Source organism: Corvus cornix, chromosome 1A, assembly GCF_000738735.6.
Source record: "Corvus cornix cornix isolate S_Up_H32 chromosome 1A, ASM73873v5, whole genome shotgun sequence".
NCBI lineage: Eukaryota > Metazoa > Chordata > Aves > Passeriformes > Corvidae > Corvus > Corvus cornix.
In genome coordinates, this window is record NC_047057.1 from 62,513,979 (window position 1) to 62,538,390 (window position 24,412).

A 24,412-nucleotide genomic window follows, 5' to 3' on the forward strand; every position below is an offset into this window, starting at 1 on the left:
TTTATTTTTTTTTTCTGTCATTACCCATTCTGAGAAAAACGTTTTGGCTCGACTTGTTGTCAGCTGGTTTTCCAGTATTTTTTTTCTTTTTCTTTTGTTTTTTTCTCCCTGTGGCTCATATTGCAGTAATCTGTACCCTTGGAACAAGATGATCAGAGCTTAGTATCTGCCCTTACTGAACTAATCCTCTTGGCTGTGATGTGTGGCAAAGTGGCAGCTCTGAAAGTCTTTGGTATCCTCTGCCCTCACCCACTGGGTGGGATGTGGTGAGGAGCTGTGCTGTTTTGCATGGAGCAAGAGCAGAATATTCCCTGCTGTTCCCTCTGCAGGAGGGAAGGACTTTGCACCATTCAGCTGGAACACCCTGCTCCTCTTGGCTTAGCTCCACACAGGCTGGGGATGGGGGAGAGGGAATACGTCAGTCTTCCCATCCATCTTCAATTCCACCTACTTTGTCTTTGGAGTGCGAGGTACACTCAACCAGTTGTAGGCCAGGAGATAAAAATCTAAGGCCTTTCTTCTTCCTCTGTAGCAAGGAAAGGAAACCCAGGTTCTATTAAGAGGGGACAGAAATCTGTGTTGGTGTCAAGGCTCCCATTTAGCTGACCCAGGTAGTTGGTTGCTCCAAAAGGCTCCATCTGGGCTGACACTTGGTGTCTCCTGTGGCAGGAAAAGGCAGAGGTAACACATTGGCAAAGTCAGAGCTGGAATCCTGTACCTGTTCTGCATAAGGCTATAGGTTTGTAGTGTCAGGGGTCAGGAACAGACTGGGGGAGGTGTAGGAAACCTCTTTCCCATCTTTGCAAGGGGCTGGAATCCTGTCTGTTTTCTGTGCTGAGGTGGTGGCACAGTGGAAAACTGCAGCTCCTGGGCTGGGCAGACAATCCCCTGTATGATCGTGCAGCAGGCTGTGTGTCTGTCTCTGCTTCTGTGGGGTCTTGGTTCTTGCACTCACAGAATCATAGAATCCACTAAGTTGAAAGGAGCCCACAAGGATCATCCAGTCCAGCTCCTGGCCCTGCACAGACACCCCAACAATCCCACCCTGTGCATCCCTGAGAGCATTGTCCAAACACTCCTGGAGCTCTGGCAGCCTTGGGGCTGTGCCCATTCCCCGGGGAGCCTGTTCAGTGCCCCAGCACCCTCTGGGGGGGAAGAACCTTTTCCTGATATCCAACCTAACCCCCCCCGACACAGCTCCAGCCGTTCCCTCAGGTCCTGTCCCTGGTCACACAGAGCAGAGATCAGTGCCTGCCCCTCCCCTTCCCCAGGTGAGGAAGCTGCAGAACTGCTGTGGGCTCTGACCTCATTCTCCTCCAGCCTAACAGGACCAAGTGCCCTCAGCTGCTCCTTGTGTGGCTTCCCCTCCAGGCCCTTCACCGTAGCTGTTGCCACCTTCTATAGCCTGACTGCATCCCTCAAAAGGAGCTGGTACTTACACAGGCCTGATGCTTTTTGTGGCACTGTTTGAGATCTGAAATGTGCCAAGTAAACAACAAAAAAGTAAAAAAAAAAGCCTTGTCCTCTCCCTGTTCTTGCTCCTTGTAGAATAGGCTGTGGCGTCATCCAATGAGACAAAGAATGGGGTTTTTCTTCCCTTTTCTGTGTGGTAGGTTTTGGTGATGGTGTTTCTGGATCACTTGGTGCATCTCTGCCACCTTTGAGGCCTTTCTTTAGCATTCATGTCGCTCCTCAGCAACAGCTTCTGGGTGCTGGTAGGAAGCAGTGCAATACCAAACCTGTTGGTAGCCTGGACAGGTGGCCTAAGCCCTTTCTAGACCAGAGGTGGCAGGAACCCTGCTCCTCATTTACACTGCTGGAATTTCTGTGGCTTGAGTGGAGGCCCTCCTCCCCCACCTCCTCACCTGTGAAGTGATGGGAGAGCCAGGGTGAGCATTTCTCCCCTTCCCTTGCAAGTGAGTGTTGTGTGGCATGTGGCTTTGGGCCCCTGTGTCACCGTAGTAACAGCAAGGCATCATTTCCTGGCAACTGTCAGGGTTGCTAAGAGAAAAGCCGGCAGCTTTGGTAGATGTGACATCTTTGACATCCTCCACTCACATTGCATTGGGGTGGGTTTGATGGAGAGAAGATGGCCTGGTGGCGAATCTCATCTCCTTTGACCCAGCTGAATGCTGGTTTGCAGAAATAATTACAGGGTCTGTAAGGCAATGGAATAGCCTGTCTGGGAGATAGGGAACATGGATCCTGGTGTTTGCCATCTTTGGCCCTTTCAGTAACTACAAGTGACACTCCCTGCCCTCTGCTAGAAGATGAAATGAGTTCTGGGAGTAAAAATCACTCCCCAGGTACTGAGTGTTATCATTGGTCTTTGGTGCTCTAGTTCCCCAGTACAATTCAGAGGTGGCTTCACTGAGAAGAAACTTTCCTCAAGCTGCCCCCTCTGCCAGGGCTTCATTCTGAAAAGAGCTTGCTTCCCAAACCCACCTGTCCACGGAGTGGAAGCTGTGGTTGGAGTGGGGCACGTGGGTGGGAAGGAGCAGCAGGTTCCCTGAGGTATTACTCCAGCTTAGCTCGGTGGAATTCAGCGCAGTTGTACCGAGGCAAAGCTAAAAGCAACACAGTGATGAATTGATAAATCCTATTTGCTCGCATCTGCCCACTCGGAGCCAGAGCTGGGGCCATCACTCCCTGCTGCTCCGTGCCAGAGCATGTGCAGAGGGAGTTGTTGTGCTCTCTGCAGTGCTCAGGAGACAGATGGTGGAGCCCACCCATTCTGAAGAGTGCCTACAGAGAGGAGGATTTCTGCAGTGCCGTGGTGCTGGCAGACGATGCAATGGCAATGTTCTTACATTTCACAGAACTGACTGGTCTCAGAAGTGATATTTTACCAGTGTTCTCTTCTGGCACTTTTTTTTGTTTCATAGCTGCCTGCACAGCTTTTGGCACAGCACTGGTGGAGAATGGGTACTGCTCTGGCTGGATCAGCTCTGCCATTTAGGGTGAGAGTTGGACTGTAGGGAAGAAAGCGAAATAATCTCAGCTGCTTGGGGTGCTTTTAGGAGAGAAGAACTAGCAAAGCGATGTTCTTATCCCTTCTAAAATTCCAGCAAAACCTCTGTCTTAGCACAGTGTGGGAGAGCTTCTCTTGGTTGTGAGTTGGGGCAGATCAGATTAATGGAGATGTCTTCTCTACCCTAAATGGAAAAAAAATTGTTTTAGCTGTACAAGTGGGACTTGTGACAAGGGAATGAAGTCCGATGCGATTTTGCAGAGGCCATCAGAAATCCTGGGGACATTCAGAAATGCTCAGTTTCCCACCAATTTCCTGCAGCTGACAGCACATTTGCATTGACCTTGGTGACAGCGCCAGCCTCGCAAATGAAAAGGACATGCATCACTAAGAGGAGAATTAAATTTGCAAGGAATGCCTTGTATTTCATTTGCTGTTACTGCCATTTTTATCTGTCCCAGCTAATCCTTGTGTCCCTAGAAAGCATGCCCTAGTGTTCACTTCCTGCAGCAGGAATGTGTCTGTGCTCACAGCAGGAGTGGCTTTCTCCAGCTCTTTTGTCAAACGCTGTCATGGACCCCCTGAGCTCCTTGTTCCTTTGCCAGCTGTGGGGAGTGTGCAGCTCGATGATGTGGAGCCTTCTGTGTCCTTATCAGAGCAAGGAATCAGCCCTGACTTGACTGGTGTCTGTAAGAGCAGCATTGCTCAAGTAGAAGCTGTTCCCAGTTTAGCAGATTCCAGCAGATTCCTCTGTGTTGGAATAAGGGGGGAAAGTAATCTCTTCTCTTACACCTGTCACTTCAGAGATTTTCATCCCTCTCTCTTATGTAAGGGTGAGAGCATTACAGACACAAGAGGTGTGGGATACAGGTGTGTGAAACAGCTTCACACAGCTAGACAGACATCCCTTTCAGCCTGGTTTGAATTAGAAGAGCTGTGGGATTAAAGAACCTATCATCTTTTTGCTTTTTAAGAAAATGTACGGGCTTGGCATAATTACCAGTGCAGTAGTGACACTGCTGATGCATACAGACGTGATTAGTGTTTTCTTCTTCTCCTCCCCCCCTTTTTTTTTTTTTTTTTGGTTGTATAAAATGTCACTGCAGCTCATTTTTCAGGATTGTGTGCTCATTATTTTATAGTGATGTGGCTCTGCTCAGAAGTTTCTACCTGAAATATCCTAGAACGTGACGTTTTCTTAAAAACCAAGGAACAGTCATCTCTAAAGAACTGGTCCAGCAGTCTGAGCAAGCTAGAGCTGTTTGCTCCAGTTGCAGAGGCTCAGCGTTCCTGAGTTGTGGAGAAGAGAAATGATTGGATACCAGACCTGAGTCCTTGGCTTCTGGAGGTGGGCCAAGTCCACTTCCTATAATTAAACCGCAGTCATCAGGGGCATGACGACAGCTGGAAATGACCAGGTGATCCAGTAACCTCTCCTGTTCTCCACCAGAGACGAGGAGGAAGAAGGGGCAGTGCGAATGGGGCATTTCAAATGGGTGCTGTGACAGGTTGTGCCCCACTCCAAGAGAGCCTGGCTCCTCTCTCCCGGCCTTGGTAAGGTCGCGGCGAGGCTGCCCGTGCTCCCGGTGCCTGTTCCTGCCGGCAGGAATGCGCAGTGCCCGTGGAGCTGTGCTCCAGCTCGGCACAGCACACTGCAGCCAAGTCTCGATGACTTTGCAGATGCTGGTGCTGCGCATGGAGTGACCTGAGCTGAGCTGAGCCACGATGCAGTCCCAGCCCTGGAGAGCTCTGCCTGCAGGAACAAGGCAGTGGAGCTCAAAGTGGAGTTCCTCAAATAGGATTTCCTTTACAAAAGACTCGGGATAGATGCAGCTGGTTGAGGTGAGGATGCACTTGTGTTGGAAAGGCAGTGGGAATATTCTTTTGTTCTCTGTGGAGACAGAGGAGCTTGGGAACCATGAGGAAAATGTTACCAAGAGCTCTGTGGGTAGGAGAGATTTTGTAGCAGCAGCTCCCTCTCTGTATTCCCAAAGAGATCTAAGTCAGGGAAACCTGAGCACAGCAAAGCCCTTTCTTGGCAGTATCCAGCAGCATTTCCTCTCTGGGGTAGTCCAGGTCTCTAGTTCTGTGCAGACAAAATGTCAGGGTTTCATCTGTCTGTCTCCCTCCCTCCTACCAGCTGAGAAGCCAGAGAGTACCTTTGTAATGAAGGATTAACTGTGCAATCAGATCTGTGCTCCTTGTGCCATCCCCACACCAAGCACAGTCATACCCAAAGCACAGGAAAGAAAACATGCTCACAGAATAAATCCAGGTCAGGTTTCAGGCTGCTGGCTTAGCTGTAGCCCTGACTTCTTGAAGCTAGACTTTGACTTGGTTAGCAACAGTAAAGCTGTGCTACAGGTCCAAAAGGCAGGACTGGAAAGGTTTTGCTCCTCACCTCCCATCTGAAGGACACAGCTCCCTGAGTTAGCTGGCACCCTTTGTTTCTCAGTTATGATCCATACAAAATCATCACAGAATCCTAGAGTGGCCTGGGTTGGAAGGGACCTTGAAGATCATCTCATTCCAGCCCCCTGCCATGGGCAGGGACACCTTCCACTATCCCAGCTTGCTCAGAGCCCCATCCAACCTGGCTTTGGACACTTGCAGGGATAGGGCAGCCACAGCTTCCCTGGGCAACCTGTGCCAGGGCCTCAGCACCCTCACAGGGAAGAATTCCTTTCTAATATCCAATCTAAACCTGCTCTCTGTCAGTCTGAAGCCACATGCAGCCTCCAGCAAAAGCCCTCTGGCATTTCACCCGTTTAGCAAGGCTGGGGATGTGGTAGTTGCTGTGGGGTGGAAGAAGAACTAGGGCAGCAAGGCAGTAGAAGCCTCTTTTGAATCTGTGTTCTTGGATGCCAGCCCTAGGCTGAACCTAAGGAAGGGGACGCAGTGGTTGGGCAACGTGGGAACGGGAATGAAAATGAACTCCGGACCTTTTCTGTTTAAAACATGTCTCCCTAGCACTAATCCTGTAACAACTTGGAGTGCCCTCATCCCAAAAAACAGTGTTTCCAAGCCAGACAGTTCTGAATATGTCCTTGCTTTGCTTGCCACAAGCATGGAGAAAAGAGCCTGAGGAAAACAGTAGCTCCTGCTGCCAGCTCTGGAAGGCAGCGGACTTCTCAGATGTCAGGCAGATCTGAAACATCAAAGGGGCTTCTCCTGAACTAGCTGACCTCTTATTACATGTGTCCTTCCACTAATACCCAGCAGATTATCTTTGCCTTGTTTTTGCCGCTGTGTTCCTGACCTGTGGAAATCCCCCTGCTTTGAACATGCTCCGTGATGGCTGGGAGGTGGCATTTGCAGTGACTGCTCTGCTGCAGGTGGCTCCTCTGTGAATTTTCTTTTGGATGTGTGTGACTGGAAGTGCCTCTGAGCGTGTGTCACCAGCCCCACGCTTCCATCTGACCCTGAGCTATAGGTGAGCACCGGCTCAGCAGACACTGAGAGGGGGTTTAGTCCCAGGGGAACTGTAGATTGCTGTGAGTACAAGTTGGCTGTGCTTACACAGAGGGATAAGCTGCATCCCCAGACCACCAAGGACAATAATTTCCAGGCGTTTTCTCTCTCCTTTTAGCAGTCTTGCTGAAATTCAGGGGAGCACTGGTGGAAACAGGTGCAAAAATGGTGGGTTTTGGGGGGAAGAGGTTGCTGGCAGGTTCTGGATGTAACCACGATCACGAGATGAGGCAATGAAGGAAAGCCAGCACAGAGGAGAGAGACCCTGTGGTTCCAAACACTGCTCTGCTGTGTGTCAGTCGTCTCTCACTGACCCCATCACACAGTTCCTGTGGAGATGCACGATTCTGCCACACACAGAATTGCCTCTGGCTCTGCTCTCAGGGCTGTGCAGCTTTCTCCTTCCTGGGTCTGCTGCTCTGGTCCTGGACTTTCTCCAAGCAAAGCCTCCCACTGGCCTCGTGCTGTTCTCAGTGGTTCTTCTCTCGTGTTAGAATCTGCTGGAATAACTCGTACTGCATAAGCAGTTCTTGAAATGTGCATCGAGTGTATCCTTAAGGCAGAGGACAGGCACTAGCAGAGACTTTGAGAACCACCAGATTAACACCAGTCCCTGGAAGGAGCAAAGGGCAGAAACTGTGCAATGTGTTGCTCAGACCATTAGGAAATCCTGGTTTCTAGGGGAAGGGGGGATTGAATACGTGGCTGTGTGAGCCTTAGCAGGACCAAACAGTGAGGGTCAGCTCCAGTTTTCCAGAGCCAGGACCCTGGAGGGCTGTTGCATTCACTAGCTATCATGTCATGGTGTGGAATCCAGTGCCTTGAGGCTGTGCCTGCAAAATGATGTGTCTGGTTCTCTCCCACTGTCCTTTTGCAGCCCTCGACATCCACGCAACTTGCAGCCTTCCAGCACCTGAAGGGAGCCTACAGGAAAGATGGAGAGCTGTTGACAAGGGCCTGGAGTGACAGGACAAGGGGGAATGGCTTCTCACTGGCAGAGAGTAGGGTTAGATTGGACATTACGAGTGAGTTTTGCCAGCTGAAACTTAGTTTCTAATGCTGGACTTAATCCTTGAATAACGAGGTGGAACACTTCTACAGCATCTTTGTTCCAGGAACGATGGTCAGATGCTCAATAGACAGCAAATCCATGATGATTTTTATTGTTAGCAGAAATACAGATAATAATTGATTCTAGTTACCTCACTTTTGCCTTCTTGAAAAGAATCTGTGAGCTGCTGGATGAGACAGAGAAATACCAGGCAAAGCTGTACTTATATGCATGAACTGCATGAATATTAGCCTGTTAACTTGGCCTAGTCCATGAAATATTATTGAAACAAAATTGGAACAAACCAATTGGGTCATGCAGTGAGATGTGTGATTTACGAGGGTGAAGCCAACTCAACATCATCTTAATGACATACTATTAAATACTCATTACTAAATTTGATATGTGCAGGAGCACACTGCCTGAGGGCTGGCATCCCCAGCTAATTCCACTCTTTTTCAAACACATTTCATAGCCACAGAAAAAGAGCAGAAGCACTGTTTTGGAAGGTTTCTCTGCTGGCTACAGATAAACAGCCACAGCTAACATAATGTCATCTCACAGAATCACGGAATATCCTGAATTGGAAGGGACCCACACGGATCATAAGCCCAGCTCCTGACCCTGCACAGGGCCAGAGCTAGGCACAAGCATAGAAATGTTTAGACTTTTCCTTCTGGAGCAAGGAAGGGAAGGAAATGTTATAATACTTCCTGTCCTTCATCTACCTAAGTTTCTGTGAGATGACCTTTCCAGTGCTAATTAAGTTGAGTCAGAATCTGAATTGTGACATGAATAATTCTTGAACGCAAAAAAAAGCAATAAACATACAGACACAGTTCTGAAAGCTGAAATTGCTCTCCCTGATGCAGAGAAATATCTGTCCCCTAAGGTAAATGCCACCAAAGAGTGCTGGATTCCTGTCAAAGTGGCAGCTGATGGCCATTCTGGGAGGTGACTACCGATGGTTCAGCAGCTGCCAGCTTGGCCAGTTTGTTTCTGCAGGATTCAGGCAGCAGTTCAAGTTGGCCTCTTTCAGCAGAGCTCATTCCAGGGACTGAGGGGTGGAAAATCCCTGTCCATTACATATCTCCAGCTCAACAAACTTCTAGCTCCTCTTGAAAAGGGGAAGGTGTCCTGCACCTCAATTTCTGTATGGGAGGAGACGGCTCTTTCCTGTATCCATAAGGTTTTGCCTCAAAGATCACAAAGCTCATTGAATGGTTTGGATTGGACAGGACCTCAAAGATAATTTTGTCCCAACCCCCCTGCCATGAGCAGGGACACCTCCCACTAGAAGTTCTCCCATGCTCTTTTGATGGGAATCACATAAGGGCAGGGCACAGGTATTTTGCTCATAATCGTGGCTTGCAGTTTTCATGCTTCTCATGAACAGTAGCCAGCAAGAGGAATGAGCAAATGGTTTATTGGTATTGGGACTTGGAAAATCCATGGTGTGCACAGCACTCTGCATCCAAGCTAAGTGACATTTGGTGATGCCCCAGGTGACACCTGGAGCGCAGGGGAATTGGTGAGGATCACCACAGCATCCTGGAAAGTGCCCTTGGACCTGCACAGAGGACCTGCTCAATTACAAAGCCAACTGAAGTTTCTAGGAATGGTATAATCACGTGAAGGGAGACCAGGCTTAAATTACTAGGTCAGCAGCCATCATTTGGAGGGGCAGCTGAGGTTGTAAGCAGATAGCAGCAGCAGCAGGGTGAACCAGAGTTCACCTGGGTTACAGGGCTCTCTGCGTGGCATTAACTGGGTTTGGTGCAGAGCAGCTGGAGGGATGGGCAGCCAGCAAGCCCCTGTGGAAGTGGGATGGTCAGAAGGTTCTGTGTCTGAAGCAGGGCAGCAGGTCCTCGGTCTCTAGGGGCAAACTGGTAGAGTTGCTGGGTTGGGTCCTGGAGAGATGCACAGGAAAGAGGATCCCTGCTTCCTGCAGCAGAACTGGTGTGTGACTTTTGCTCTGGCACAGAAACCACAGCAGGGTCCTAGAGTGCTCCATTTGGAGGAAGGTGGGTGCCTTGGTAGGGATGGGATTAGTGGGACGCTGCAGGGGAGATCTGGAGATCATGGAAATACTGTCAGCATCAGCAGATCTCCATCCCCCCCTTCTGCTCATCCTTGACAAACAGACTCATGCCATCTATGTTCTCTCCTCATTCCCTGCCCCTAATGGTACAGGGAGAATCAAACAACTCTTACTTTATATACCCCCATGCCCTATGAATCCTGAGGGGGAGGTAGTTTTTCTCTCGCTAGAACTCTGGAAACATGAGGAAAATGAACTTAAATTCAATGTTTTGAGGTCATGTTCTCTGACAGTGCAGATCAGCACAGCCTCAATTAATTCAATTAGCAGTGCTGACCCTGGAGTCGTAAGTATTGGTGAGTCTCTCGCTTGGAGCACTCTGGCAGCATGCGGAAGATTTTAAAAGAGCAATTTTCCACAATCCCCCAGTTTTTTATAGAATTCAAAAAAATGCTAAAAAAAGTTGTTAGTCTTTGGGTCAAAGTTCTGGAACTAAATGTTTATTAGCTGTGCTGACTGCCAGTCTGCATCTTAGCACAACCCTCACTGGATGCACTCGACTGTCTCGTTCGAAGGACTTTTTTCACATTAAAAATCCCCTTGAGTTTGATTAACAAATGACAAATAAGCTGCTCCAAGTCCTTACGGGAATCCTGAAGGATATATCAGTGTGGGGGCATACAAGGACTTTCATTTCTTCTTGGAGGAAATCCTGCCACCTCCTATGTGTGGAGAATTGCAACAGAAGGGTTCATATCCACAAAAGGAATGTTTCCTGTGCGTTTGAGATGGCAACAACAGACAGGATTCCCTCTCAGCATACGGACATATTCTACAAATGCATGGAATTCCCAAGAGGTCTTGGTGTCCAGTATTTTGGGGTTTTATTATTTTTGGGGGAGAGACTGACTTAATTTTAGTTTTTAAGTGCAGCAGGTCTCTTCCCAGACACTGATAGTCAGAAACCCGGGAGGACTGGACGTCATTTACTGTCATTTCTCACAAGAAATTGAGAGCCAGCACAGTCAGGGTCAGAGACTGAAGTAATAACAGCTTTCACAGTAACAACCAGACTTTCATTTCTAGATCCTCATGCCTAGATCACTAGAGTAGCTTCAGCTAAATCCTATTTATTACAGAAGAAAGTTCTAAGTCAACTTAGCCAAGTGGCAGAAATCCCAGATTGGTAAAAGGGTTGAAAGGAAAGAAAGCAGTCATTTCTACGCCACCTTCACCTCAAATATGCCCATAGGACAAAAAGAAAGGAAAGATGACAAATCACTGGTCTTCATTCAGCCTTTACTTGAGAGTTTCCTTACCTGAATTTAATAGTTGATCACAACAGTTGTAGCTTAAATATCCCGATGCCCAGTCGAAAAATCACACAGGGCAGGGGAATATGCTGCATTTTCTGCTATTGCAGAGACGGAGAACTGGGAAAAGGAAGGATCAATGTTCCCAGAAATCTTTCTCCTGCAGCATATTCCCCTGACCCATGTGATTTTTAGACTGGACATTGGGAAGCATTTCTTCACTGAGAGAGTGGTGAGACACTGGACCAGGCTTCCTGAAGGGATGGTCAGTGCCCTAGCTCTGTCATTGTTTGAGAGGCATTTGGACAATGTCCTTAACCTTTGGTCAGCCCTGAAGTGCTCAGGCTGTTGGACTGGATGATTATTGTGGGTCCCTTCCAACTGAAATATTCTGTTCTATTCCATTCCAGTCTATTCCATTCTATTCTTGCTGTCATTGTCTTCTCTGTGAAGAGGGAATGAGGGTCCCAAAGGACATTGGCTGTTTCCTGAGGGTGTGGGCAGCAGATTTCAAGTGGGGTGGATGCCAGAGCAGTCCCCACATGCCAAGATGTTAACAAACTGCAGATCAGGAGTGAAAGGCATTGACAGCACTGCAGAGGCTGCTGACCCAGCACCTGCCTGCCTTGAACCTGGTTCAAGTCAAATGCATAAGCTGCTCATGAGTTCCAAATCTGTTGTTTAGTTCTGAAAGCCAGTAGGACCTTGTCTTTCCTCCCACCTTCCCCTTCTCCTGCATCCAAGCCTTTTGCCTCAGTGACTTTGCTGCGTGGACTGGGAGTGGGATGCTGGAAGCAGGATGCTCAATCTCTGCTTCCCACCTTGTTCCCAGATGGGAACAGGAAGGGTGCCACTGTGGTGGGAGTAACGTCACTTCCCTGTGCAGTCTTCCACTTCCAGAAAGGACAGAAGCTGTGTTTGCATGCGGGGCATCCCTGGTTTATGTGTTCAATAGCTGTACCCCATCTGAGTGTGTGTGCTGAACAGAAAGCCGTAGTAGCAGAACTTCCATCAGCGTAAGGAGAATTGTTCCTTTGTTATATCCATAAGCTAAGAAATTGAAATGAGAGGGGGGAAATGAAGCTTGTCAATTTTTCCAGTGTCCATATGTTTTATTGCATGGACTCCAGCAGGTCACAGGGAGGGAATTCTGCCCCTTTGCCCCTCTCTGCTGCAACCTCCCTGCAGAGCTGCATCCAGCCCTGGGGGTCCAGCACAGGAAGGACAGGGAGCTGCTGGAGCCAGTCCAGAGCAGGGACACCAAGGGGAGCAGAGGGATGGAGCAGCTCTGCTGGGAGGAAAGGCTGAGAGAATTGGGATTGTCAGCCTGGGGAGGAAAAGGCTCTGGAGTGACCCAATTGTCCCTTCCAGTGCCTGAAGGGAGCCCACAAGAAAGATGGAGAGAGACTCTTGACAAGGGCCTGGAGTGACAGGGCAAGGGGGAATGGCTTCACACTGACAGAGAGCAGGTTTAGGTAGGATATTGGGAAGAAATTGTTGCCTGTGAGGGTGCTGAGGCCCTGGCACAGATTTCCCAGAGCAGCAGTGGCTGCCCCATCCCTGGCAGTGTTCAAGGCCAGGTTGGATGTGGCTCTGAGCAAGCTGGGATAGTGGAAGGTGTCCCTGCCCATGGCAGGGGGGTTGGAACAAGATGATCTTTAAGGCCCTTTCCAACCCAGGCCTCAGCCCTGGGTGTCCCTGTGTGCAGGGAGGGCTCCGAGCAGGGCCCAGGCTCTGCTCCGTGGGGCCCAGCCATGGCACCAGAGGAACGGGCAGGGACTGATGCCCAGGAAATTCCACCTGGACAGGAGGCAGAACTTCTTCCCTGGGCAGTGACTGAGCCCTGAACAGAGACCAGAGAGGGTGTGGAGTCTCCTCACTGGGGATATTCCAGACCCCTCTGGACACAATCCTGTGCCATGTGCTCTGGGATGGCCCTGCTGGAGCAGGAAGTGGGACCAGATGAGCCACTGTGGTCCCTTCCAGCCTGACCCATCCTGGGATTCTGTGATTCTGTGAGTGCAGGTGTTTTCATCATCTGTATCTGTGTTAAAATTGTAATTTAGAAGCCCTTCATTAACTTGCCATTAAATTCTCGGTGTGTTGTACAGAGACTGAGGAATGAGGGGAAATCTCCAGAGCATAAATGCTTAAGCTTGCAGTCTCCAGTGAGACAGGAGGAACACCTTCCCTCCCAAAGAAGGTGCAACAGGATCAGAGAAGGTGATACTGTATATCTGTCAGTGGTGGTTTGAGCTTGCCTAAAGGATATTGGTGTGAATATCCATCTTGCATGAGAGGGTGAAGGCTTTTCAGAAGGGCTAAAGCAAGCTCATTGGAGAATTGGTGCTGAAAATGAAATTTGGGGTGGTGGATCTCATCCCTGGCCCTGGTTGCTGGATTGTTATCACCTCCATTTTTTCTGATGGCTCCCCATGTTTTTTGAGGGAAGAGAACAATTTGCAATGGAGTCACGCTGAGGTGTGCTGCCTCCATTGCCAGAAGGCTCATTTTTGCTCTTTATTAATTACAGGAGTTGAGTGACTGCTTCAAGTGCAACAGCGTGGCCCCAGTGTCCTGTGGAACATATGGGCCCGGGAGAAAGGTCTGACCTGAGCCTCAGCTGGTGTCCCCTGACGTCAGACCAACCACACCTGCTCAGGGCAGCTGAGGGAGCCTGTCTCGTGTGTGCGCAGCTAAGCTGTTTGCCTAAAGGGCAGCCTCAGCCAGGCTGAAGGACTTGTTTTAGGATGAGATCGATGCTTCTGTACTTCCCGTGTAGTTTTTTGAAACATTTGCATCGGCTTACTGATGTAGCCTTGAGAAAGAGAGGAGGGAAGCCTTCCCTGATGACTCCAGGGGTGTGTGTGTGCTTTAACAACCCCAGGAAGGGAATGCTGGCTTCCCATGGTGAGAGTTTCCTGGAGGGAGAAGCTGATCAGCTTCCCAGGGTCACCGAGTCCTCTGGTTCTTGTGCTTTGTTAGGATGAGTGTGCCAGGGACACCGAGGCTCGGATGGTCTCTGTTCCAGAGATTTACAGCACCAAATCTACAGCTGGGGAGAGGCAGCATCATTCTGCTTTACTGCCTTCTCCTGTTTGCGGCCTCGGCCCGGAGGATTTGTTTATCAGCTCTTCCACATGCCACGTTTCAGTCTGAAAATTCAGCGTGTTACAATGCTAATGAGAATGACGTTTAATTTTAGCAGACACCTCCTTTCTGCGTGTGGGAAGATGGGTTTTGCTGGGCGCCGAAGCGCACAAATAAAGCTGTTATCGAACATTCCCATGCTGGTGTGAATTAGAAGCAGCACGGTTTTAAAAATCAGCAAGGCTGTGCCTGGTTTAAGCCGGTCTGCTTTCAAAGTCTTCACCAGGGGCATTTTGCATTTGCTGTCCCAAGAGACAAAGGGAGAACTGAGGGTCATATTTTTTCTGGAGCCACATCAGTTTATATCTGCTGAGCTCCTGACTTGGAATGCTTATTCCACCAAGTGTGTCAGATTTGCTGCCCTGCTCTGCAGTGCCTGAAGCAATGCATAAAAAACAGGGCTGGATACACCAGTGACCAAGCAAAAAAAAGATCAGTTCCTGGGGAAAGAAGGACTTTTTGGATCACCTCTACGGGGAGGGAGAGGAAGGGGAAGGAAGGGAAGAACAGCACATGAAGGAGCTGTTCGAGAGCGAGTGCAGAGGAGGATGAGTCACCTTCAGGCTCTGGCTTGGGTGGCAAGGGAAGCGCCTCCACCTCCAGAACGCCTCCTCCTCTTGCTTTTTCACTGCCTTGCTGCGCTCAGGCTCTGCGGTGACCCCTGGCTCTGGGCTCGGAGAGGGACGGCGGCAGTGCCCCAGCGTGGGAAGGGCAGGGCAGGAAAGCACAGCACCTCCGGTGGGCATGCCACAGCCCTGCCTGTCCGCGGTGCCATCAGCGGCTGTCAGAGGGCTGGCACGGGGCTCTGGGTGAGTCTGACTCCCTCATGTTTTATGTAGTCACTTAGCACCCACAGCGCTGGGGGAGGCAGCACCAGCAAATCAAAGCCTCTCCAGTTCTTTACACTCGACTTTGCTTGCTTTATGTCCCACACAGAGAAATTACCTCACAGAGCCCTCAGCAGAGAGCTTCGCAGCTGCGTATTTCCAGTAGTGCCATCGGTACCCCGCACTGGGGGCTGCAGAAGGGACATTTCTCCTGATTTGAACGATGGCACTCAGGCATAAAGGCTCAGTTAATTGTCTGGCCTCTTTATTTTGTCAGTAACAAAACCAAGGCACTGCTAACTGGTGATTCACGGGAGGGCTGACAGGCACGGTGACTCACCTCCCAAGAACACTGGTTTGTCTCCAGGGTCTGTGGGTTTGCTGAAGACATCTAACTTTCAGGTGGGTAAACTTAGGTGAGATGGATCTTATCCCGGGAAGCAATTGCTCTTGCCTTCCTCTGCAAACACCTCCAGTGAGAGGTGTGCAGTGACTTGTGCAGAAATGTGCTCTTCAGGATGAAGCAGCAGCTCTGAAATTAATATTGAGAAATGTCAGTGGCTCTATGGCCAGCTTGTAAGAGAGAAACTATTACACCTGGACTGGGGGGATGTCAGGAGTAGAAAACCACCAGTCTGAGTGCTCAACTTGTTTTTACCCACAGAGATTCAGTTACAGACAGATCTCAGGGGTTACTCTGAAATCCACAGAGAAGTTTTCTCTATACATGCAGAAAATTTGCCTGTTAGAGCAAAGCGGAGTGATCAGGTGGCCAAATCAACATGAAAGAAAACCAAACCAAAACAACCCCCCCCCAACATGATAAACAGCACCACTGTTTTGGAAATACCCATCTCTTATGACTACTTTAGAAGAAAATAGTATTTCTCTAACATTAAGCCTTCATGCATAGGTAAGGTACTTTTTCCAGACCACCAACACCAGTGAAGATGTCAGATGTGCTATACTTTCAAAACAAATGCACAAACATGCTAGATGTGAACATTTATTCCTAAATTGCTATTTATTCCTAACTTGAAACCAGCTGGCTGGGTGTCTGTTCAGTGAATCCCAGTCTAAGCAATGTTACACAAGAGATCAGTCCACGGCTTTTAAAGAGAATAAAATTATTAAATGATTTGCTTATTAAGTGTTTTCTCTTATTAAACTGCTGAAAAGTTGCTTATTTGAACTTGTTCTTCCATTGGCAGAAAGTTGTCTTCAGAAGTTGAAATTAAATACATAGAAACTTCTTTACAATCACAATGCAGATTCATACTCATTGTACTCTCATGTTACTGACAGATAATGTGGATTTTTCCAAATGTGCAGCACATTACAGGCCTCTAGTGGTAGAAATAAAAAAAAAAAATCTAGCTTAGGATCCATCCTAACTGTAACAGTTCCTGATGGTGCTCAATTCCAGTCTTAATAAATTACATAATGCTTTCTGTTTATAGATTTGGCCTTGTAGTTTGCTCACCTGAGGGAAATGGAAATTCAGCATAGGTCAGAGGTGTCAGTGACAATTCTCTGTTAATCTGAAAAAAAAAAAGAGAAAGTAAACCAGGTTTAAAAAAAAGAGAAAAGCACTTCATGCATAGCCCTCATCTTGCTTAATTAATTAATTGCAGTAGCCGAAAGAGATAGGATGCTGTGAGTCTGGCAGGGTACAGCCATGCCACACCACACCTGCTGAGGCTCCAGCCTTCCCACCCCTTTTTCTGCCAGGTCTGTGTGTGCACAGGACTCTGCCAGTCCATCTCAAAGCCCCATTGCTATCACCTCCCTGACAAATTCAGGTGAGAGTTGCCCAGGAGCATCCTCCTCTCAGGCCCTGCAAAAGGAGCCTCCTGTCAGGGCTGATCTTGTAGCATTTAACATTTGATTTACTCAGCACAAATTTATTTCTTTTGCACAAAGTACCAGGCAGTGACTAAGCAATTCCCACAGGGTTGTTTGGTGCTTTGTTCTTGGTTTTCTGGTTTTTTGTTCTTTTTTTTTGTTTGGGTTTTTTAATTACAATTTTTTGCTAAGATTAATAATAATAATACTACTCTCAAACTCTTCATTTCTGAAATAAATATGATGCAAACTTATACTTCCCAAAACTCTCAGCATTTTGCTGCATTTTTAAGGAGAGGACTACTATATGTAAAAAAAAAAAAAAAGAGAAGTGTTAGAAGTGATTGAAGGTTTTTTCCCCTTAGGTGTTTTTTATTGGACAACGGGGTTTGGTCACTGGTCACTGCATTTTGGTGAAGAAGCAGGCAAATTTGAGAGGCTTCAGAAGAGGTCAAATGAAATGCTGTATATATGGGGACTAAAGAGCTGTGGAGGAAAGCTTAAGGTCATCAAAATCTCTGTGTGAACAAAGACCATGGAAGAAGTGATGGCAGAAGAGGGTAAAATTCTGTTGAGGGTGGCATTCAAGCCAGAACATTGTATTTGGAAGTGAATGCATTCCTGTGAGATGCATCATCTTCGGCTTAAGTGTCTTTAGACCCTCTCATGGATCTATGGAAGGGACCTGGTCTAGTGGAAGGTGTCCCTGCCCATGGCAGGGGGGTTGGAACTGGGTGATCTTTAAGTTCCCTTCCAACCCAGGCCATTCTGTGATTTACACTTGCCAGTCCTGTCCAGGGGATGTGTGAGTTGGACTATTTTGGTACAAATAGTGCCAACATTTCTCAAACATTCCCTCTCGTGATCCACTGTGAAAAAAAAGTATTTCATTCAGCACAATAGTCCAGTTGCATTCTGAGGGAGGTCTCACAGCAGTTCTGCAGCTTCCTCACCTGGAAAAGAAGAGGGGCAGGCACTGAGCTCTGCTCTGTGTCACCAGGGACAGGACCCAGGGAACAGCTGGAGCTGTGTCAGGGAGGGTGAGGCTGGGTATCAGGAAAAGGTTCTTCCCCCAGAGGGTGCAGGGGCACTGAACAGGCTCCCCGGGGAATGGGCACGGCCCCAAGGCTGCCAGAGCTCCAGGAGCGTTTGGACACCGCTCTCAGGGATGCACAGGGTGGGATTGCTGGGGTGTCTGCACAGGGCCAGGAGCTGGACTCAATGATCCTAGAATCCAGGAGAGCCTAAGATTCCATTGCTAAATCAACTTTTTAAACAGATTTCTTGCAGCTGTTAAATGTTCCCAAGTATAGAAGAAGAGACTGTGATGCCTGAGACATGACTAAAGACTCATGGCTACATGGCAACAAAAAAAAAAATCAGGTAATAAAAGAACTGGCCTAAGTCCCTAGTCCACAACTGAGCCCTGGCATCTTTGGCTGATTTCCAGGTAGCTCAGAGAGAATGAATATTTGCCTGGAATCTACAGGATATCTCTGATAATCCGTTTAACTGAGGTATAAGGGCCCCAACAGAAGTGATTTCCTGATAGTGCCAAGGGGTGGGTTATTCTATTAATTTAGGGCCACAGCTGGGCTGTCCTCTTTATGAGACATCACTGCCATTCATGCGGTGGAAACCTTGCTGCACCCCTCCCACGGTGCTGAGGGAGCATCACCAGCTCCCCAGGATACCCCTGAGAGCTCTCAGATGTGACACAAGGCCCTTCCCTTGTCACCTTTTACTGGTGGCAGCTGTTTTTTGGCTGAGACTTTGCTCCTGGGGAAGGGGCTGGGCAGGTGAGGCCATGAAATCCTGAATACTTTTGTAGGCAGATGGGAGGGATCTATTGATGAATTGTGTGGAGGGCAATTCTGGCACTGCACAAACCAGCCTGGTGACTGCCTGTGCTGGCACTTACCAGCATCCTAAATACATGCCTTTGGAGATGTTTTTGCAAGGAGCAGCAGGAAACCTTCAAATCTCTCTTTAAATCTTCTTCCTTACCTACTTAGCATAGAGATGGAACTATCAGCCTGGGGCTCAGCATATTATCCTAATTTCAGTGCACAATCTCTGTAGTCTTAAGGAAGCCCATGAGCCATGTAGACTTTTTTTTGCAAAAGGAGGTCCCTTTTTCTTCTGTCTGCCTTCTTTATATCGTTAGTTTGGGCCTTGCTAGCTACACAGTCATTATATCATCTTTTAATTGTCTAAATCTCCTCCTGACAGAAAGTCATTTAAAAGGCTTCCTTCATCTGCTATAGGACAGTTGAAGACAAATTGTACACCCTCCATTTTTTTAACAAACAGATGAGACAGAGGTATGTGACCTGCATACTCAGAACCAGGCTTTCTTTCCAAGGTCAGTGCCTGCTCTGTATTCCATCATATCTCCCGTGGCAGAGGTCAGGATTTTCCTCCCACAGGGGTGGTTTGTTGGCTTCCAGCTCGGAGAATATTCTATCATTGTGCTTTTCCCACACTGGTGTGTAGAAGATTGTGTCTCAAAGCACTGTAGGGCAACAAGGACAAACCCACAAACCTAAGGAGCGTGCACAATCCCAAATGGATGAGTTCCAAACTTCTCACAGTAGTCAAGATGAAAAGGAAGGATGAAGTCTATTGAAGTACTGTGAGCTACCCAAGCAGGATTGCTAGCCCACATCATCCCTCAGGATTTGGTCTGTAGCCTGGAATTGTGACAAGACCTGTGCCTATAGGCCAGGTTAACTTCCCTAGTATGTAATGCGGTTGCAGGGGAATGGAAAACAGGAGGAGAGGGAATTCCTGCATGTTACTCTGGCTCATTTGTTGCTACCTTTACCAGGACTGTACTTGCCAATAGCAGCAATGATATTAACAGCATTTCTCATGAACAGATTGTCTTTCTGTGAGAATTCCTAAGAATAAAACAGAAATTAAACCTCAAAACACCTCGGGGAGTTGCAAAGGAGTCATGCTACTTCTATGATGCAGCTCTGCAGCTGTTTGACTGTGTATGCCCTTCTATTATTGACTGATTCACCACAGGTCTAAGGAATCTGAACTGGAGGAGTCCCAACCACATCCTTTTTCTGCAATAAATGGAGGGGGGAATGGCAGTTTTTCTCCAGTGAATCACCCACGCTGTTTTCAGAGAATCCCAAAATGGTTTGGGTTGGAAGGGACCTTAAAGATCACCCAGTTCCAACCTCCTCCCATGGATAGGGACACCTTCCACTAGACCAGGTTGCTCAGAGCCCCTGAGCAAAACCTGGCCTTGAGGGCTTGAACAGAGTGTTCATCGCTGTGAGAGCAAAACATAAAATCCAGCCAAAGTCCTGCCCAGTAGAGATGTTGCCATTTTTTTCTGCATGGAGGAGTTTGTTGCCTCAGTAAGGACTTCACATCACTGTGTTTTGCCATGAGTTACATTAACTGAGGGGGAAATCTTCTTTTTTCACACATAGATAAGAGATTCAGGATGGACCATGACCAAACTGAGTCTTTTTTGCTACTGTAAATATAAGGCAATTTCAGGAAGGTGTCTGCTGTTCTCCAAACAGTAATTCTTTAAAGGACAGAGATCAGAACACTCTGTGCTGCCTATTGGCTCCAAAATCCACCATTAGAAGTTTGAAAGTCTAACTGCTCATTTTCTGGCTCCTATAAATATCTGCTCTATTTGGCTTCCAGATCACTGGGAGCAGATGTACCAGATCATTAGAGAAGGAAAGAGGATTTTGCATCCTCAATTTTTATGGCTGCCATAAATACTTTGGTAGTCACTGCACGGGGAGTCAGAGTCTGCAGAGCCTGCAATCTGCATGTTAGACACGATCCAGTGCTTTGCAGACACAGGCAGGATAACGGCAGGAGCAGGCAAAATGGGAATAAAAGGTGAAGTGGAAAGAGCTGGGGACACATCATGGCCTGGTTGACCACCACATGTCAGCAACTTGCAGGCATAATTAGGGTGAAAGGTTTGATGATGAAAAGGAGCCATACTATTTTCTGTGGAGAGGTTTCTCTGGGTGTAGGGGCAGGAACAGCAGGGATGAAAGCACGGTACCATCACAGAGGGATTTAGCTAAGTCCAATTCGGTGGAGACATCTTTGCAGAGGGAGGATGATATGGGTATTTGACACTGAACCATGCCGTAAATCAAGTCCCTCCTGATGGGAGAGAATTTGCTGAAAGTCCTTGCGAGGAGTTTCAAAGATAAACAGAGACTTTTCCTTGAGTTTCAATGCTTCCAGATAGTTGTTTATTAAGTCTTATCAGAGGAACAGAGCCACTAGCGTGACCCAGGTACAGCATAGAAGACAGAAAAGCAGGAGTGAGCCCCATTATCAGGATTTACACAGCCTTTTAAAGATATTTTAACCAATAGTTACTAAAAACGTATGTTATTTTCAGTTTCCTACCAATTATTCAGTAACACGGCCAGGAACTGCAGAATTCTCTATCCAATCATTCCAAACTACTTTCACTGCAGAACATGGAGTAGTAGAAGAAGAAGAAGGTCTAGAGAACAGCAACAATCCTCCATTTTGGTACTTTTACTCTTATGTATTTACTACAAAGAGAAGCCTAAAACCTGTAAATTTTTCACCCTGTGACAATCTTACATAGTAGTCTATCACCTAATTCACACCACTGTATTTTCTAGTTCTTGTTGGACTGTTGGTAACTTTTTCCAAGGTTTGAAGCTAAAACAGTGTTGTTCAGGAGGGTAAGAACCCTTAAAAACAGGCAGAGAAATGTTCTCGGCACTCTGGGTTCCTACAGGTATTTACCAGGCAAACAAAAAAAAAAAAAGTAAGAGTTGTCTTAGACTTCCAGAATCCCCATGAGGCTGACAGATGTTGGTGTGGTAATTCAGAGCATCTGATTTTAAAAACAGAATACACATTATTTTCTTTCAACAGCAGCATTTCAATTACAAGACCATCCTCTTTCCTACAGTGTGAACCCCAGACATTTGCAGGTGGCGTGCACAATGTTTGTACACCATTTAATGTCTCTCTTCAGCTTCTGAAGTAGCATCTGGTATGACTGGCATGTTTGATCAGCTGAGTGCACGTAGTGGAGGAATATCAGAAAGTAGAGGGAAAATAAAAAGGGAAAATAATCCCTTTTCCAATGGCAGTGGATGTTCAGTGGCAAGTTCTGTCATGTACTCTCCAATAGGAACAGCTGGTCAGAATTAATTTCTCAGCTCAGTACTGTTGGTGGATTTGTGTGGGAATGAAATGGAAGAGGAGAGTTCTCAGAAGCAGTGAAGGATTCAAGTATTACTGAGAGACATTTCCACACACAGGTATGTGGAAATTCTGTATTCCCTTGATTTGGGATGGGAAAACAAGAGACAGCAGTCATCAGCACTGTACTCTCATTACATGGGTACTGCACTAATTAAAGGAATTAAATTTGTGTTCTACCTGTGGCTCCGGCATATTGGAAATGCCATGGGGTCTGGGTTTGGAGATCCACAGGCTGCTTCTGCTGGAGCCCTTGGACAATCAAGTTCATTCTGTGTTCTCTGTAGAGCTCTAGGACTAGAACAATATTCCTGGCATCCCTTGGATGTCTAAATGAAGGCTCATCACCTTCTCTTTCCTTTGGCTTCTCACTCCTTTTATGCCAAGATCTTGGCATAAAAACCTTGTTGCTACCATGATGCCTAAGGTTTGGGTTTTGGGTGTTACTTTAATAAGAGGTTGTTATTATTGATCAATACATAATTTTAAGCTCATTTCTGGGAGGTTTTTGAATGACATTTGGCATCAGCATTAAGTCCCTTCTCCTTGCCAGTCCCAGTGCAACTTTGAAATAACGCTGATTCAAGACATGCTGAAAGGACAGCAGATTTTGAGATGAGAGCCGAAGGTTTCTGAGTTCTCTAGGCCTAGGAGTTATTTGGGAATGCACTGTTGGATACAGAGCTATTTCAGGCTCCTACAGCCAAGACTGATGCTTGGTCACAAAAGCACATCACAAGAGAATGTTCTTATCTCAAAGAATTGATCAGGTAAGTAGGCAAGGCTGACAAAAGGTGGGTCTAGAAGCAAAGAGGACTCAGTTCAGAGGCCTGTTCATAGGTAGGTGTCCAGTGCACTGGAGATGCCTTAAGATAGCTCTGATATCCATGTGGATCTCACGGATATGGCACAGAACTTGCAGGAATCCTTTGCCTACCAGAACACTTGGAGCTCAGGTGAGATACCTTGAGGCACCCTGGGAGTCAGCCCATTCCTCTGTGTGGACAGCTGGACCAGCCCTTAGAACTCCTTGCAAAGTTCATTAAGCCTTGCAGAAGTTCATTAGATGTAGACACCTAAATTTAGGGCTATTGCCAGATGATTCACACTCGAAATTACTGGCCCAAGGTCACAAAGACAACAGCCCCAGAGCCGGAAGTACCCTAGTTTGCACCCAGATGGGTGGAACATGGCAGATTTGGCTCTCCACTTACTGCAGGTCACCTTCACCACCCTCCTGTGGGAGAGAAAAGGTTTGCTGCTCCTTTACAGCTCTGGGAACTGAGGCACGGAGAGGCCAAATGACTTTTCTGAAGCCCCCACGGATTAATTAAAGTGAAAAATCTGTACTGGTAAAATTAAAATACTGGGGTTTAAGACCGCAATTTACACGAGAGTTGATGCAGTCTCCCAGTCCTATGCACAGAGCCAGGCTGCTCAGTACCTCTGCCAAAAATTCCTCCCTGTAATCTGTTCTAAACCTTTCAAGGTCTGTGCAGTTGGTTGCATGGTGCATAACTGAGGCCATCAGGAAAGAGAATCCCTGTGCCAGAAGCAGCTTCAGCTGCTTCACTGTGCCTCTTAAGGGCTTCTTTTTACTCTAAATACATGTGAGTCTGGATTTTTTCATGCACAGGACCTTTGTGGACTAGACCCAGATGTGCTGAAAAGTTTGGTGAGGTTTTCAGAGTGTTCTAGTGATGGCTGATTGTCACCTGAAACCACTGTATTTCCCCAGAAACATATGTAAGCTGGTAATTGCATATTAGCAAAACTAACACAGCCATTCAATTATTATTCTCAATATAATAGAATTATTATTCTATTGCTGTAAAAACACCTATTACTGTGTCCCCATTGTTGAGAGAGTACTCATAAAACCAGCTGTCATTTATTTCTGTTGTGAGCAGTTGTGGTTGTTGAAAAGCGTGAATTAGGGGAGATGACAGGAACCTCCCTCGGCAATATATTCACAAAGATGCCATTTCAGGAGTTCAGGGCTTTCTCTGGAGGGCACTCTTGCCAAGGAGCAAGGTGCTTCATCTGCTGGAACTGTTGACAATCTCCTGATTCGTGTGTTATCCCATAAGCATCATGTTTAGCAAGAGTGCAGATGTAGATATGAGCTGAGCAAGAGATTTGCAGGTCTGTCACCTTCCTTCCTGTTCTCTGGCATCCTCAGCTCTGATATTTACCTCTCATTATCTGCATAAAAACCACTACATCTGAATCACTTGCATGCATCAAACACTTGAGAGGTTTGTTCCACTTGAATTGCACAGGAAGTGAATTTGATGCCATTCGGGTGTTCCAAGGGCCAGGTGAGTACAAGTTTTAGAAAGTATCTGGCCACATCCAATCTTTGTGTGTGTGCTGGTCATTAAGGTTGTGGTGCCTTAACTGGTTAGATATTCTTTGACCCAGCTTGAAAGTCCTGCTGCTATTATTTGGTGTTTTGTTGATTTGAGGAGGTTGGTGATATCATGTGAAGGTTTG

At 47.3% G+C, this 24,412-nt stretch overlaps 1 long non-coding RNA gene across 2 annotated transcripts in view; it reads right to left on the minus strand.

Annotated features, from left to right (window-relative positions):
• Positions 1-24,412, minus strand: part of LOC109146122 — a 27,321-nt gene continuing 2,909 nt past the window's right edge. The window contains exons 2-4 of one of the 2 annotated variants that reach the window (XR_002047938.2): positions 16,308-16,365; positions 15,165-15,356; positions 1-660 (exon numbers count right to left, since the gene is read on the minus strand). This is a non-coding gene — a long non-coding RNA (uncharacterized LOC109146122). Of the gene's footprint in view, positions 661-15,068; positions 15,357-16,307; positions 16,366-24,412 lie in introns of those variants that run through there. The other variant, XR_005604418.1, reaches the window with a different exon arrangement.